Genomic DNA, 15,058 nt, shown 5'->3' on the forward strand with positions numbered 1-15,058 from the left:
AGGTGGAAAAGCAGGGAGGCAGGCACCCAGCAGCTCAGGCCAGAAGGGAGCTTATAGGTGGGAAGCAAAGAGAAACCAAGCAGAGGTGCACGCAAACAACATGCACGGATCTCTCAGACATCACACTGAGCAAAGGAAGCCAGGCACAAAGAGCCCTTGCTGTCTAATTCCATGCATAGGAAGTCCAGGGAATTTTCTCAGCATCAAGCATCACCATTAAGAAAAACCCCAGTTGGGGCTCCTGGGTGGCTCAGTCGGTTGAGCGTCCCACTCTTGATTTCAGTTCAGGTCATGGTGCCAGCATTGTGGGATCAAGTCCCACGTCAGGCTCTGCACTAAGCACGCAACCTGCTTAAGATTCTCTTTCTCCCTCTACCCCTCTCCTCTGCTCATGCTTGCTCTCTCTAGTGCTCTCTTTCTCTCAAATTAAAGAAAAATCCCAATTGCATGTAATCACTTTAGCGTTATTTTATGGAATTAAAGACAAGTGTTATTAGAGACTTTGTCAGGTCATTTCATGGGCAAAGTTGAATTAGATCTCTAAGGCCAGAAAAAAAAGGTTCAGGGCAAAACAAATGTGATAGAAACTAGGCGAGTGGGGAGAGTGGGGGAGGGGATGGAGGAAGCAGGACTGGCCATTTGACAATCGCGGGCTGATTGCTGAAGTTGAGTGATGGGTACACAGAATTCATTCTATTTTTGTATCGGTTTGTATAGGTTTGAAAATTTCAAGAATTAAAGGTTAAAAGTAAAATTCAACGATCCTAAATACTTCACAACCTGTAACACAATAATAATATGCACTAGAAAATGAGCCCTGGCATTAAAGAATGGAAGATATGTTAATTATTATCTACCATTTCCTCCTCCAGATCATGATATAGCAAGTATGTCCAATGTCCACAGTGTGGAGGAAGTAACTGCCTTTTAAGGAGGCACACAGGGGCCTAAAACAGCCACAATCCAGGCCCTTTGCCCACTTTACACAGTGCTCAGGCTCTGGGTCACAGATGCCGATGTTAACCGGCCAGGAAGTGCTTCTCCCTGCATTCACCCACACACAAAAAAAGGCCGTGGTCCACATACCCATAACCATAATGCCACAAGACAAAATAGGATTCTTACTTTTCCTTTCCTCTTTCATCTCACCTTCCGTTAACTGTATAGCAGGAAACATGTCCTACCTCCTTTCCAACATGTCCGGACTTGATAACCGCTTTGAGGAAAAGCAAAATCTACGGGATTCCCAGGGTGACCAGCAAGATGAACATCTGGGCTGGCCCTCACAGTTCAAAGTACTTGTTATTTTGTATGCAGGTTCCTCAAAACATTAAAAATAGAAGTAACACACAATCCAGTAATTCTACTACTGGGTATTTACCTAAAGAAAACGAAAACACTAATTTGAAAAGATGTATGCACCCCTATGTTTTCTGAAGCATTATTTACTACAGCCAAGATATGGAAGCAGCCTAGGTGCCCACAGAGAGATGAATGGGTAAAGATGTTGTCTATACATACAATGGAATATTATTCAGTCACAAAGAGAGAATGAAATCTTACCATTTGCAACAACACAAATGGACCTACAGGGTATTTTGTTAAGTGAAGTAAGTCATTGGCCTTGGCAGGAAGTGACAGCTTTGCAATTTTTCCTCTTCATAATTTAGGAAACGAAAGGGATGATATAGTCCTGGGGCCGGGCACAGAGCAGGAACTCAATAACTACTTTACCGTAAGTGGTAAATGATAAATAATAAATGATGACACAAGGATCTGTGGCAGTATCGTAGGCGAGTGGTAAGGGCCTGAACCCCGTGTATGAACATCAGAATTTCTCAAATAAATGGACTCATGTCACATGACAAAAGGATTCCTTCAGAGGGGCGCCTGGGTGGCTCAGTCACACTTAAGCATCCAACTCTTGATTTCGGCTCAGGTCATGGTCTCAAGATTTGTGAGTTCGAGCCCTGTGTCAGGCTCTTCGCTGACAGCGTGGAACCTGCTTGAGAGGCTCTCTCTGCCCCTCCCCTGCACGCATTCTCTCTCTCTCTCTCTCTCTCTCTCTCTCTCAATAAATAAATATTTTAACAAACAAAAAACACAAAGGATTCCTTCAGATAATACTTTCCCAGATGCATTATCTACTGGACCAAGAGGTTAAGTCAGAGAAACTCATTGTTTAGCTCTGATTCTAATTAAATATCAATTAGGAACCATACTAAACATCCCTGAACTATAATGTAACATTTTACACAACTGCTTCTCTGCCTTGAGTACAGTTCTACTTGGTTTCCAAAATACAGTACTAGTGTGTATATGGTCCTCCTTCCTGTACGTGTGAAAGGGAGGGTGGTATTGACTTTGCTTTTAGGAGACCTGTGACCCCTTAAGGATAGATACAGGAAAGTAAAATTCTGCTGCTGCAAGCCCTGGGAAGAAAGAAGTAGCCCCAAATGCCTCCACTGCTTAAATTCACCTGCACAGGTCAGTTACTTAAAGTGGAGGGAGGGAAGGCTGCTTCCCAAGGGTAATTCATTTTATGAGCAGCCTTGGGCATAATATACGCTTTCAAGCAAATCCTAACAGTTCATACAGCAATATCAATACTTTTTATTCATTCATGTATTTAACTGTAAAGTTACTTAAACTTTTCTAACACTTAATGAATCCAGGGATTAAACTCCTGAGAGAGATCACAGGAGATTAGCATTCAGTTGTCTGTGGCCAAATAGGAGTTCTAGAAGGTTGAGTTGATTCTATCAAAAGTTTGTCCTTGGAATATTTTCAAAAGTGCATGAGATTCTTTGGAACACTTTTATACAGAGTGTAAGTCAAAATAAACAGCACGTGTTTATATTACAGAGAAATCCAAGTCTTACACGCATCCAAGAAATCCACGCATCCAAGTCTTACAAACAGCTATCGCCTGTCAGTGTCAATATTTAAAAACGAACAGACTCAGTGACCACATGACCACTGGAGGCCTGTGCCTTCCCTTACAAATGAAAGCCATACCAAGCTCAGTTCTGGGAAAACACACTTAAGTGTCACATGCAGATGTGGCCACGTGTTTGTATATTACTTCTGCCTTTACCCAATGTAGAATCTGATATTCTATTTCTAATGTAGTAAGCCTGATATAACAATAATGCTATTAAAAGACTGCAATTTATAAAGTGCCTTCTCATATACTGTCTATATTAGATGGGGTCAATTAATGACTGAATTGTATTTTAATTTCTACTAATGGACTTGTGTGAACTGCTTGAATTTAGCTTACAAATTTATGCAGTTAGTAAGATATTTTTGTAGATAATTGGTAAAATATTGGAATTTTTACCTCATGAGACTTCTGTTTCTTAGTAACCTGTCAGGTGCTTCCCCTCTTAATATGTAGTGTATTTCCACTTTTAATATATACATGCTTCTTTTTCATTGTTATTACTTTTTAAATGTTTTATTTGAGAGAGTGTAAGTGGGGGAGGGTTAGAGAGAGGGGGCAGAGGATATGAAGAGGGCTCTGTGCTGACAGTAACGAGCCCAACACGGGGTTGAACACCAGAACCTCGAGATCATGACCTGAGCCGAAGTCGGACGCTCAACCAACTGAGCCACCCGGGCACCCTCACATACTTCTTAAATGGAGGAAAGGATTGGTTTTTCCTCTCTTAAATATAACCCAGTTGATGACGTTTTCTTAGAAGCAGATTATACCTGCACTTAAGAGGTAATGTGGAGCCAAAGGCAGAAACCACAAAGTGACTAGAAACTGAATTTCTAACAGGCTGCCTTTCAGAATCACCTGGGCAGCTTGTTCAATGCACCTGCATTCCTAACCTCACTCCCAAACCTCCAGAATCCAAATATCAGGGGTAGGTCCTGGCAAAAGCTCCGGGTGATGTGGATGTGTATTCTAGGGAAAGAGCCACAGGACTTGAACGTGGTAGCAGGGCTATTAAGGTACAACGCCCGGGTCTCCCTCATGGCTCTGCCTGAATTAAGCTGGTGGCCTTGGACAAGTCACTTCCTCTTTCTGGGCCTCTGCTTCCTCATCCTTAAAAAGGGAGAACAATACAAGTGCTCTGTGCCTCTTCTATGCATCTTTCTTTCTTTTGTAATTTTTAAATCTGAGTACACAGTTACATTAGCTTCAGGCACACAACATAGTGATTCAAATTCTCTATGCTACGCTCACATGTGTCTGTCACCACTCGCTATCACAATACCACTGAGTATACTCCCTATGCTGTACCTTTCATCCTGTGACTCATTCATCCCAGAACTGGAAGCCTGTATCTCCCGCTCCCCTTCACCCATTTTGCCCTCCCCCAACCGCCTGCCCTCTGGCAACCATCAGTTTGTTCTCTGTATTTACAGGTCTGATTCTGCTTTTTATTTGTTTATTCATATTTTTTTTTAGATTCCTTTCCTGCTCTTCAGAACTACCCAGACCACTGGTTTAAGCTCTTAATATTTATCTATTATCATAATGACCAAAGCAGGGACTATATGTGCCACTAAAGTCGACTGGGAAGGGGACAGAGCTGCATCTAGTGCCCTTAAAGTATTACGCACATAGGGGGCGGGGGTCAGTACAGAGCTACTCCTGAAGCCCCCAAGACATTACAATTGGGGACCGGCCTAAGTGAGGGAGGGGCAGGACAGCTTTCCCACCAAGTGGGTTTTAAAGCTAGCAAGCATACAGGAAAGAAAATAGTGCCTATAGGCGTTTAAAATTAAAGCTACGCCCACAAATACAGTAAGTTCTCTTTTAGCCTGGATATTCTGGGAAAGGGTATCAGAGTAAACTGAAATTTCTGGTTACCATGTGCAAGGGCACACTGTTGCCAGTTTTCAAAGATAACAGCACAGTATGCACATAACCTTGAATATAACTGGTGGTTAAGAAGACACTTCCGTGAAATTTCATGATTCTAGATAAAGCTGAAGAACTCTTTGGACAAGTCCATTTTCTGGCACTGACACTGCTGGACTGTCCCACCCTCCTGACTTGTCTCCTGTCCTCTCTGGTTACATCTTCATGTCTCTGATCGCCTTCTGTCTCCAGGCTGACATCTTCCCCTGTCAGAGTCCTTGAAGATTCTGCCTGAGTGCCTGTTTTTCCTCTCTCCAATCTCTTTTTCATCTGCTCCCAAGGGCTGGCAGAGGCTCTTACATCTATATCTGGCCCTACACCTGTCTGCAGGAACCCCATCCAGATAGCCCTGCCCGCTCCTAAAACTCACCAGAAGTCGGACTCCCCCTCTTTGACACAGGGGGTCCTTCATTGGATTTGGCTTCTCAATCTCCCTGCTAATACAACAGCCTTTATTATAGTTATCTAGACTCAGGACATTGTCTCAGCAACAATCCCCTTGTTCCTTGACATCCAGTGAGGTGATGGGTCCTACATGTTCTATTTTCCAGTCCACATTTCCCCCCCTGGTGGCCCTGCCATTGACCTTTTGGTCAGGCCCTCCCTTGATGTGTGCTGGGAGAGGACAGTAGTGGCCTTGGCATTCTTGGTTTCCCTGAGTTTTCCCCCAACAGCTGTCCACCTGTCAGATGGCTGGTGGTGGGCCAGCAATCCTAGATAATGGCAAAAGCTAATCAACAGATAAGAGCTCTCCTGCTCTGCTAGAGGGTGGTTGGGAATGAACAGCACTACCACAACTCAACCTTCCCTTCTCCCTCCCCTGGCGCAGCCCCCAGAAGGGGACTCTGCAGATTCCCAGGGCTCTTTGAAACACAATTCGAAACCAGTGCTCTGGGCCATCAAAGATACCACAGCCAGATAAATCTAAAATTCAGCTCCAGTCATAAGATGTTCCTTAAAAACCATCAACTGGTTGGTGGGCATGTAAATTATGGCAGTATTCACTTGGGCAGAACACTTACACATTGCCATTCTAGTCCTAGGTGAATACCAACAGAAATGTGTTCAAAAAAAGACATGCATTAAGGTGTTCAGAGCAACACCATTCATAACAGTCCCCAATGGAAACTGCCCAAATGACCAAAACTGGAGAATAGTAACTCACTCGATGGAATACTCTACAGCAAATGACAACAAACAAGCTTCAAATACATGAAGCAATATGGATGAATCTCACAAACATAATGTTAACTGAAAGCCAGATTCTTAAAAGAATATATACCATAGGTGTCCATTAAGTACAAAAATGGGGGGAAACTAATCTATGCTGTTAGACATCAGGCTAGGGTTTACTTTTGAAGGAGAAGGTGGCAAAGGGGGCACTAAGGGGCTTTTCTAAGTGCTGGCTACATGTGTGTGTTCAGCCACAGACATGGGTGGGGGGGGGAATTATGCTTATGATCTGGGTAAGTAGCTGCATGAGATTATACTTCAATAAAAAGTTAAAACAAACAAAACCATCACCTGCCCCAATGAACTGTTGAACCAAACACAACTTTCACTGTGACTGAGAAGCCCATTACAATACGGCTCTAATTCACCTTTCTTGTCTTTTCTCAACCTTTTTTTTTTTTTTTTGCTTTGGGGATTCTTTGCCTCTAGAGGGTCCAGGTACTCTCTGTGAAATGCTGTGGGTATGTACATTTTCTGGGGAAAGGGTCTATAGCGTTGATCCAAGGGGCCACACAACCCAAGAGGAAAAGACAAATCATCCTACTTGTAGCAACCCAAGTGATCTCTGAAACTGAATGCTGTGACTTACTCTGTTAGTTTCAGAAAGCCCTGGACCCTCCCACCTTCCCCTGTTGAGATTCCACCCCTGCTTTCAAGTCATGTCAGGTTACCTCTACTACCAGGTCTCTGATGATCCTCTACCCCAAAACTACCCTGTCCCTCTCTCCCACAACTGTTTACCAGGGTCTGTTCTGATCCTCCCCCAAGCACAAGCATGTACAAATAAACTAATCCTCAAGGAGCTTTCAATCCAGTAGAGGGGAAACAGATGTATCCACAAATAACTGTAAGCAGAAAAGTATCAGAACAGAGAGAGGTCAGTCCAAGGAGAGTTCAGGTTACAGAGGGATTCCTTCTGGTTGGGGGAAATCTGGGCAGGCTTTGTGGAAGAGGTGACACAGCTTTGCATGATTTGGAGCTGAGAGGGGAGGGCATTCTGAACAGAGGGGCAAAGGCTAGAGCCATGAAAGCCCTGGTCCTGTGCAGGGAAGGTCAGGTATCTATCCCAGAGCAGAGACATTATGAAAAGGAGTTAGAAGGGGTGTGAGATGGGGGTCAAAAGGTTGGCTGCCAGGCTCTTAAGTTTGAACTTTTATGCTGTAGGCAACTGAGAGCCACTGAAAAATTTTTGAGCAGGGAATGATCTGATCAGAGATGTGCCTCCTTGTTATGTCAGATGGATGCAGATGGTCTGCTCTTCCCCTAAGGGTCTAAAACACATTGTTCTGTGTTCTGTTTGTGTGGCATTGAACTGCCTCTTGCTTTGTAATGTGGTTATTTGGGTGCTTTGCTTCTGTGCTCCCCACCCCTACAGGACTTAAGCTAATGGAAGACAAAACTGGTTTTAGTGCTAGCATATGGTCTTACACATGGTAGCACTCAATAAACATTTACTTAACAAATCAATATGCAATGTCTACTTAAAATGGTTTTTGAATGAATGAGGAAAGAAAGTGGGAAAATGGGAAAGAAAAGACACACAAATGAGCTGGCCAGTTCAGGTGCTCCATTCAACCTTAAGATTTGAATTCTATGCCTAAATGCCTTCACTATTCTGAATGACTGACATCTGAAGGAAAACTCCACAATCACAAAGGAGAAGTTTAAGTTTCCTCAAGGCCCTTCAGGAAGTGCACGTGGAGAGTGGAATCTCACCCTATGTTCTTAAATGAATGCTGACAATCCTCTAGGAAGGCCCTCAGAATCAAAGGGACTCTTCTCTCAGGAGAGTCTGGTTAAATGCTGAGCCCCTAGCACATGGAATCTGGGAGTGTGGGGAAAAGAGACAGACTGTTCCACCTCTCGGGTCCTTATCTGTAAAAAAGGAATTTCTGGGACAGCAGATACTCTGAATGCTGCAAAGAAAGGGGCTCTGCCTGCAAATCAAAACAGAAAGAGAAATCAACCCAGACACTGCAGGTGCCCTAACACAGTACTGCTCATAATACGTCTACAAGATCAGTTTTTCTTTGTGTATCACCACCTTTTACCTTTTGAAGCGCTTCCAATTGCTATCACGTCTCTCAACCACCCTGTCATTAGATTCTCTGTCCATCCATGAGAAAACTGAGGCCAAAGGAAACTTGATGACTTACCCAAGGCCCCCGGGAACTGAGCAAAGAACCCCAGACACTGGGGCTCCTGACTCCCAGACAGGGCTCCCCGCCTGATCCCATGCTCTCTGATCTTGTCCACTTGGCGGGGCTCCAGGTTTGGGGGAGTAGCTTTCATAGGGAGCAAGAACTCTGCAGAGGTGGCTGGGTGACCATGACTGCCTTCCTGGCAGTTACCCACTTGTATATGAGCTTGGGGTGGGTCTCTGCAGGTGGTCAGGGCCTGGGTGATGAAGGTGATTTAACATGACTCAGGGCAATTTCGGGGGAGCTGAACTCTGGAGGATCTGAGCAGCCCGTGTGGCTTCCCCCAGGGAAGGGGTAGGGAAGGAAAAGCAAAACTCAGCAGCACCATCTGCAAGTGCACAGGCTCTGAAGCCACACGCTGCCGAGTGCGCACGGCTCGGTGACTGGAATTGGCCCATTTTCTGGTCTGGTCTGGGTTTCCTTCCTTCTTACTGCAAAACCTCCCAGCCAGTCAGGCAACACCCATCATTAGCCACTACTACTTAGTCTGGCCCTATTTGTGGAACTAGCTTGGGTGTTTGCCTTTTATTATTTTCTTCCCTTTTTAAATAACAAAATGAATGTGGTGAAAAATTCAAACTATATGCATGTGAATAGAATGAAAAGTACAACCCTTCTAATTTCACTCAGAAGAGGTACCTACGGTCCATACAGTCTTTTTCTTTCCTTCCCCACCTTCTTCTGGCCTTCACAAACACACACATCCTACACATGTGTATGGGTTTTGAAACAAATGGGATATTTACATACAGTTCTGCAAATTACTTTTTTTTTTTTTTCACTCAACAATACATTATGAGCAACCAGGCTTGCTCATACAGAGAGTGGTACATTTTTCTAATTTTCTCATTCTGAGATACCTAAAATGTACAGAAAAAAGCATGAAGGGCAACATAAATATATAGGATTCATTTTTTAAAAAGTAGTCGATTCCTGCAATTGCCCCTCCTTCTCCCCAGTGGACTTCTCCCTAATCATCCTGGGAGTCACTGCAGGACCAACCTCTGAACATGCAGGGGAGGGGAAGAGCAAGCCTCCACAGGGCGATATCTGCCTGCTGCAGGCCGTTGTGAAAGGTGGCTCAGGCAGGCTGGGTGCTGGGAGACCAGCACCCAGAGGCTGAGTCTACAGAATTGCAAGACTCCTAGCCCAGCATCCACTTCCCTTGGCAGGGCTCTTTTGGTCAGATGCAGGTGACAGAAGCAGTGGCAAATTCAGTGAAAGTGCAATGCTTTGCAATTGTTTCCCCTTCTGGAAATCCAGGGGCCCATGGGTTTGCAAGGGCAGCTATCTTGTTTAAATAGGGAACTTGAGTTCCTGTCTCACCAGCACATTCTCCCTGCAGATTCTACCCGGGGCCACCCACAAGCATGTGGCTAAGCCAGATAGCTATCCCCTGTCCCAGGAGGGGTGCATGCCAATCCTGACTCAAAGGCTGAGGCCCAAGCCCAGGTCTGAGCTGCTATCTGGATCAACCAGATGGTGAGGGACAGAGAGAATCCAGGACAGCTAGAGAGAGCACCAGGGGAAAAGTTGGTCTCTGCTCCTGAGTCAGGATCTGCAGAGAGAAAGAGGGAAAAGAGAGGGTGCGCCTCTGTGATGTTTTCTGAACATCGTGAAACAGCATTTTGGTTGGTTGTGGTCAGACCCCACAGGTAGCACATGTTTTGATTTGTTCTGCTACATTTAGAACATCAACTACTTCTCTCCGCCAGCCCACAACACTTTTCTAGGTCCGTTAGATGCACTGACTAACTTAATTCTCACAATCACCCTGGGTGTGAGAAGGTGCTTGTATGTTTCTCTGTTACACAGAGGGGAAAAGTGAGGCAGGGGAAGCTACATAATTTCCCTAGGTAGTAGCAGGCAAGGAATCTGAAGCCTACCCACCAAGCTGCATGCCTTCCCACGCTAGTGTGGGGTTTCTCAAAATATGTTTCTAACTTCATAGGCATATACAGATATAAGGTTCCATGTCACATATATTTTGGAAATTCTAGTGAAACAAAGATAAACAGGCTTCTTTCATGCAAGACTTCTCGTGGTCTTTCTGCAGTAAAATGCATTTATGCTCTGCAAGAGGCATATGGTTTGCAGCATTTCCCCCAGTTATTTGAATACAGACATGTTTTCCGAGATCATCTCATGAGATCAGTGTGTTTGGCTGACCACACTTTGAATAAATGCTGGCAAAGGGAGTTGCTAGGAACAGAGCTTAAGTTCTGGCTCTTGCCATTTAACTAACTTTGGCACTCTGGCAATTGCTTAACCTGAGCCTCAGTTTCTTAATTCGCAAAATGGGAATAATGGTTGTTTGTCCACCTCATGGAGCTGTTGTGAGGATTAAGTGCATGAGCGAAGTTCTTAAAATGTGCCTGGCTCTAAGCATTCCATAAAGGCAGCCATGAAAACGACTGGCAAGAATACTGATTAAGAAGAACAAGGGAATTATGAAAATTCCATTAAAAGGAGCCGAGAATCCCCATAAATACTCTAACTTCTAAGTGATCTTCACTAACAACAGCTCCTCCTGTCAGAAAAACATGAAAAACATTTAACACAAAAGAAAATCCGAACACACCATAGACTGCATTACCATTCCAAGGGAAGGAGACACAAGGGAAACTATTTTCAAAGAGCAGTTCAGGCAGAAAGTTTCCTTGGCCAGGAGGGTCCTCTGATACTGTGACAGACTCAGACGGAGGACACCAGCCAATTTCCTGAGCACTAAACCAAGCTGAGACGTCCTTCACAAGCCTCAGAGCCAGGTACTGGACTCACTGCGTCAGGGGAGAGGAGGACGGTGCACACTTTTTGAAGGGATCAGTTCTTTGAACTGAACTCAAAACGGCTTGGCATCAACAGGATGTCTTCCTGTTCCCGTCTGACGGAGTGACACATGCATCTGCCATTTCACTTGCAGCCGCTGTGGGAGAACTCTGTGCAGGAACTCTGCCTCCACGAGAGGCACCCCCTCCCCCCCGCCTGACACAGCAACCCCCCTTCCGGTCATGCCTGCCAAACATGTGACAGTTGACAAACAACAAGCCAAAACCCGCGCGCGCGCACACACACACACACACACGCCCACCCACCCAAACCCCACCAAGCCGCAGTGGAAGACTGAAGCAAGAGTGGAAGCCAAGGGCACACACAGCCCAAGCTTCCAGGACCCAGGGCACCTGAAGTAGTTCGCTCCCAGTGGGCCACAGTCGCTCTAAACACTGGACTTGCTTCCTGTTGTGCAACTATGTAAATGAACCTGTGCTGGGGCCAGGGCCAGCTGCACTGTGTGGCAGGGATGTGTGAGTAATGGAGCCACCTCGGCTGCCTCTCAGGGGGACTTGCTCAAACAGCCCACAGGCTCAGACTTGTGATGCCAACCCCAGGGGCAGGGGCCCCTCATAGGCAGTTTCTCTGCCAGAGAAACTGTCCATGAGTATGGACAGGCAGTGTCCTGGCAAGTACAGCCTGGGTTAGACAGGAGCCAAGAACATCAGGAGATGGGATCTGAGTTGGAGAGTAATTAAAACCTAGGGGGACTAGACTCCAGGAGGCTAAACTCAGACTGGTTTCTTTGGGTTCCCGGGAGGCCTCAGTTTCTCCACATGCAAGATGAGAGGAGCTCGTCTCTTTCCCCAGGGACTCATCCGTGCAGGCACCACATGTGTGTGCTACCTACTGCCCACGGCAACACTGGAAAGGAAGTATGTCCCTGCCCATTTTGCACATATGTAAACTGAGGCTTGGAGCAGGGGTAATGGCCACGGTCCACACAACTGTTACACTGTGGAGTTGGGATTTGACTGAGAATGTGGATATTCAGATGTGCCCCATCCTGAAATTCCATACGGGTTTCTAAGCTTCCTTAAAATGATGTTTGCAACTAAAATCGAGTCTTAATTTTCAACATGAGAATCACTCACTTGGTAAATGATCTACTGCACATTAAAAATTTCACTTTCTTTGACCCTTCTTTGACTATTTATTCTTACACACTGCCAAACGGAATGTGTTTAGGCAACTATAAGTGGATTCTGAAATCAGCAAAAACAAAGTCTAATTATAATCCTTGTATTAAATCATTAGCAAAATAAATCACCAAAATAATTCCATGGCTAGATATGAATGATGTCCTAAAGCAAGACCTCGGTCACTGGTCTGAGAAAAGTTGGTGCTGAGAGACAGAATGGGCATAGGGGTGGTAGAGAGAACTTTAGGCCCAGCTTAAGGAGACCTATGGTATATCTAGGCCCATTTGGTTAATTAGCTGCTTAAATTACTCAAGTCACTTATTCCCACTCCTATTCCCTTTCTGGATCAATTGAAAAAAAGGGGGCATGGGTTAGATTGGTGTTTCAGATATGTCCCATCCTGAACATAGACTTGGTTTCCGAGGAACATCTCATGAGATCAGTGTGTTTCTTCATTCGCAAAATGAGGATCCACTTCAGTATAAAGACTCCTTTTAATATAGAAACACTCACTGAACTTTCTCCCCCCCCCCCCCCAAAGATAGTTGTTCTTTTGGAGCCTATTGGTTATGAGAACACATCAGGACAAAAAATTAACAGAAATGTTGTTCTCTTTAATTGCAACATCTTCATATACTTGAACGATAACAGTGCAGTGATGTTCAAGACATTATTTAATCAGCTTATTGTCAATGTGTGGCCCCTATAGACATCCTCCCGCCCTTGGCAATAAAGTGTCTACTCTCCTTACCATCCTCTGTCCACAGATTTTGAACTTTTGTATTAAATGGCCTCAAAGGTTCCTTTCAGTATCAAACTTTGATGTTATCAGAAGCCAATTATTTCTTAAGAAACTATACACCAGGTTTCTATTTTTTGCTGGGAATAATAAAGCAAACTTTCAGTTAATGATTTTGTTTGGCACTAAACCACATTCATTGTGCAATGGATGCATTTACTCGTCAGATACATTCTGAATGCTTGTGCTGGGTATACAGAGGTGAATAAAATAGACACGGTGCTCCCAGAGCTTTGGTCTATAGCAACTCTTTCCCACAATCCTGAACGCTTCCTCTTTTTAATCTCCAGCTTCAAACTCCCCTGGAGACTCTGGCTTCTAATATCCACCTGCCAGCTCAACATCTCCACTTGAAATGCATCCAAACTTAACACGTGTAAAGTTACCTCTGGCTTCCTCCCCCCACACCTGCCAAAATCCCTTCCTCCCTTGGCATTCCCCATCTCTGAAATGGCGACATCATTTATCCAATGCTCAGGCCCAGAATACTTGGAGCATCCCGGACTCCTTTCATATCCAGAAGTCAATCTTGAAGAAAGCACTGCTGGCACCCCCTACAAAAACACGTCTTGGGCTTGTTATTGCTTCCATGCCCCCAGCATGGTCCAGGCCATACTCGTCTCTCTCTCCTGGACTCTGAGATGCTGTGTTAGCTGGCCTTTTCCATCTCTCTCTTGCTGCCCTACAGTTTACTTTACAATCAGCAGCTGGAGCAAAGCTTTCTAAAAAATTTTTTAAATGTTTATTTATTTTTGAGAGAGAAAGAGAGCATGGGCAGAGGAGGGGCAGAGAGAGAGGGAGACACAGAATCCGAAGCAGGCTCCAGGCTCTGAGCTGTCAGCACAGAGCCTGATGTGGGACTTGAACTTATGAGAACCATGAGATCATGACCTAGGCCAAAGTTGGATGCTTAACTGACTGAGCCTCCCAGGTGCCCCCAAAGCTTTCTAAATTTAACCCGATCACATGATTCAAAACCCTTCAGTGGCTTCCCATAATTCCTGGAATAATTCCAGAGTCTTAGCATGGTTTAGGAGACCCTAGATCTGGCTACTGGCCACTACTCCAGGCTTCTCTCCCACTCTCCTCTCCCTAATTTTTGTGGTCTACTGGCTTTTTCCATAAACATGCCAGGCCTGCTCCCACCTCAGGGCCTTAGCATCTGCTACCCCTCCTGCTTGGAATGTCCTTCCCTGAGATATGTGTATGGGTTATTCTCTTTGTTCAGGTTTCTGCTCACATCCTTTTTCTCAGGAAGGCATTCCCTGATTGCCCTGCTTGAAATAGCCACTACTCTATTCTACCCATCACTTTCTTCTTACTCTGCTTCCGTTTTCTTCTGAACAGGGATCACTCAGTGCCTGGCACTCCATTCTATGTGTCTTTTGCCTGCCTCTGCTCCTAGAACCTGAGCTCCGTGAGAGAGAGGTCGGTCTTTTCCCAGCCTGGGCCAGTTCACCCCCTCCTTAGGCAACTCAGTGGTCCCCTGCTCCTGGGAGGTCACCACATTGATGCTGAACTTAGTGTGGACTCCCAACTGGCATAGGGACCCACAGCCCAGAATTCATGGGCTTAGACAATCCTCCTGCTCAGTCTCCCAAGTAGCTGGGACCATATAGCTTTCTATACACACTATTGCACCCGACAAGGTCTGTCTCTTTCAATGCTGTTTGCCCAGCTCCTGGAACAGTGCCTAGAATGTATGTGTTGAATGAATGACCGAGTGATAGAAATACCGTAAATATCATTTATTGAATGTGTCTTACGTGCCTGCCAGCTTCTGTTTTTTACAGTATCTGTAACCCATATGCAAACCTGACAAGGTGTATAATATTACAACCATTTCACAAACAAGGAAACGCACTCAGAAAGTGTATGTGAACTGCCTGCAGTCTCACAGTCACTGACTGGAAGAGACAAGGTTTGAACTTGGGTGTCAGTTGCAAATGTGAGATAAGAAACCCAAGGAAAT

The 15,058-nt window shown here is 45.1% G+C and overlaps 1 protein-coding gene across 6 annotated transcripts in view; it reads right to left on the bottom strand.

Moving 5' to 3' along the window:
* Positions 1-15,058, bottom strand: part of GNG12 (G protein subunit gamma 12) — a 127,085-nt gene that overhangs the window by 20,990 nt on the left and 91,037 nt on the right. Inside the window, exon 1 of one of the 6 annotated variants that reach the window (XM_030326350.1) lies at positions 11,496-11,520. The exons of 1 other annotated variant lie outside the window; for it this stretch is intronic. The gene's annotated coding sequence lies outside the window, so the exon portion shown is untranslated. Of the gene's footprint in view, positions 1-8,268; positions 8,454-10,894; positions 11,069-11,094; positions 11,243-11,495; positions 11,521-15,058 lie in introns of those variants that run through there. 4 more of the 6 variants (XM_030326346.2, XM_030326347.1, XM_030326349.1 and 1 more) reach the window with 4 other exon arrangements.

This window comes from Lynx canadensis, chromosome C1 (genome assembly GCF_007474595.2).
Source record: "Lynx canadensis isolate LIC74 chromosome C1, mLynCan4.pri.v2, whole genome shotgun sequence".
NCBI classification, from domain to species: Eukaryota; Metazoa; Chordata; class Mammalia; order Carnivora; family Felidae; genus Lynx; species Lynx canadensis.